This window comes from Babylonia areolata, chromosome 26, assembly GCF_041734735.1.
Source record: "Babylonia areolata isolate BAREFJ2019XMU chromosome 26, ASM4173473v1, whole genome shotgun sequence".
Taxonomy (NCBI): Eukaryota; Metazoa; Mollusca; class Gastropoda; order Neogastropoda; family Buccinidae; genus Babylonia; species Babylonia areolata.
The window spans coordinates 8,168,849-8,171,543 of NC_134901.1; the positions used below are offsets into that span (position 1 = coordinate 8,168,849).

At 40.4% G+C, this 2,695-nt stretch overlaps 1 protein-coding gene across 1 annotated transcript in view; it reads right to left on the minus strand.

Moving 5' to 3' along the window:
• Nucleotides 1-2,345: 2,345 nt before the first annotated feature.
• Nucleotides 2,346-2,695, minus strand: part of LOC143300629 (uncharacterized) — a 2,890-nt gene continuing 2,540 nt past the window's right edge. The window contains exon 2 of the mRNA XM_076614429.1: nt 2,346-2,695. This exon is cut by the window's right edge and continues 1,326 nt beyond it. The gene's annotated coding sequence lies outside the window, so the exon portion shown is untranslated.

Genomic DNA, 2,695 nt, shown 5'->3' on the forward strand with positions numbered 1-2,695 from the left:
GAGGAAGTTTCTCGTGAGTGGTGGGAAGGATTCGGTCCCGTGCCATCATATTCTCTCCTCCGCTTCCCGAGTGGGACCCGGACGCGTCATACCACGTGTGTTAATTCAGCGAGTCGTGGACAGAACAGTTTCAGTTTCAGTAGCTCAAGGAGGCCTCACTGCGTTCGGACAAATCCATATACGCTACACCACATCTGCCAAGCAGATGCCTGACCAGCAGCATAACCCAACGCGCTTAGTCAGGCCTTGAGAAAAAAAAGAAGAAGAAAAAAAGGTGAATAAATAATAGATAAGCTTACATAAATAAATAATAATAAATAATAATTATGATATAAAAAGGTAGTAGTAATGATAATTATAATAATATAATAATAATAATAATGATAGTAATAAAAAGAAAAAGAAAAAAAAGACGGAGCTTTACGGCAGTCCTGTGAAGCTGTGATAGCCAGTGCATAGTGAGGGGCAAGCGGCCACGTGGCTGACAGCGGCTTGCTCCACTGTACGTACTGCTGCTCTGAGTCCTCTGGGAGCTCTGCAAGACGAAGCACATCTGTGCTTGCTGAGGTACGCAGGGTGTAATAGCCGAGTGGTTAAAGCGTTGGAGTTTGAATTGAGGGTCCCGGGTTCGAATCTCGGTAACGGCGCCTGGTGGGTAAACGGTGGATATTTTTCACATCTCCCAGGTCAACGTATGTGCAGACTTGCTAGTATCAAGCCCTTCACGTGTGTACGCTCGCAGAAGATCAAATACGCACGTTAAAGATCCTGTAATCCATGTCAGCGTTCGGAGGGTTATGAAAAAACATACCCAACATTCACACCTCCAAAAACAGATTATGGCAACCTACATGGCGGGGTAGATAAAGAAAAGGTCACACACGTAAACTGTTATTTGTCTGTCTGAGTGTGTAAGTGTGCGTGCCTGATTGAATGACACAGGAAACGAATGATGAGTGCTCAATGGCAGCCGTCAGTTGGCTTTAACCAAGTAGGCAGCCTATTGGGCAAATGACCCAAGTAAAGCGCTTACAGCTTGGTCTACGACCGAGGATAGGCTCAAAATAAGTATCCATATCATATCATATATCATATCATCTTGATCAGATCAAATTGAATCAAATCATGTTGTTTATACGTATTGGGGTTATTGTCACATTCTGAAACGTGTTAGGTAAATCTAAATAAATCAAAACCATGTTGTTTATGTGAAAGAACAATGAAGGTAGAAGAGCAAAAGGGTTAAACAACGATAAAGAGTGGTAACTCTCTCCATTTACAACGCACACAACTTTAAATCAATGCTGCTTATGCTACCGATTCAGCCAGAAGACAGGTAAATAAAACGGTACACAGGAACCAGCCCAGGTTCTTCCACTCTTTATTGTCATGTTGGTTATTGTCACGCAAACTCGAAGGTCATTCTGAGATTCAGGTCCAGTGGAGTAACGTCCCTGTAACGCACAGTGATCTATGTCTATGTGAAAATATCAACAGAACTGTATGAAGTCCATACTCTGAGGTTAAGCTGGACACATAATTATTTTAGATCATTTGTCAGTTTGGTTTATAATCTGTGCTGCTAAACCTTCGTTCAGAGACGCATTGAATGCGTCAGCTGTTAATATAACAGAAGAATAAAATAAAATAAAGAATAAAATGCAGGCCAACGTGCCCGACTGCCTACAAATGGCTACAACAGAATAATCTTAAAATGGTGTTTTCAATGATGCATTGTTCATTTTGTTTGCTGGAAGCGAAGTAGAGAAGTTCCAGCAGACCCGACAAACAGGATGTTAGCTTGTACATTTAAAATCTTCATGAAAGTTGAACCAGGTGCACATAGATAGACGTATATTTTCACCTGCTGTCAATCTTCAGGTGGCTTATGTGGTTGGCTCGACTGTAAACAATAACCATTCCAGTCTATGTTATTTATAGCCTAACCAACCGCATGAGTTGGCCTGGAAACTGAATGGAACAAAATAAAATGAAACTGTACTTCAAGGTATATACCTGCTTATGCTGACATCATAACCCCGAGAAGAGGTGACTGTGAAGACGTACAATGTTCAAGTGCGTATGAAGTGGAACAATATTGATAGTTTCGGTGATTGTTTTCGTGACTTAATGTCTCATGAACGTTATTTAACGTACACACGCGAACAGAGGCACACCGAAAGACAGATACAGATTAGCTCACACACACACACACACACACACACACACACACACACACACACACACACACACACACACACACAATGTTGTGTATAAAATACATGATCATCCTTCTAATATCTCTACTTATGTATGGATTTCTACACCATCAGTACAGTTTCTTGTTGTTTTTTTCCTTTGAACACACAGCTCATATCTTAAATACGTTTTTTTTCTTCACGATTGACGTTTAAGTATTGCAGAATTTTCTCATGAAGATATGACAAATAGGGCAGTTGTTCATCATCTTTTCAACTGGACTGGACTGACATGATTTCCTCATGATGATCAACAAAATGGTAATGTTTAATCATTCTGCATTTTTTTTTGTTTTGCTGAATGTCCCAATTTTATCAATACTGGTCCTGCCGCTAAAACAAGCAGAAAACAAATGGCGCGTTGTTTCTCTGAATTTACTTCCATACGCGTAATATATGAAGAAATTGAAAGTGTTGTTAATGGCCGAGGCTAAGAT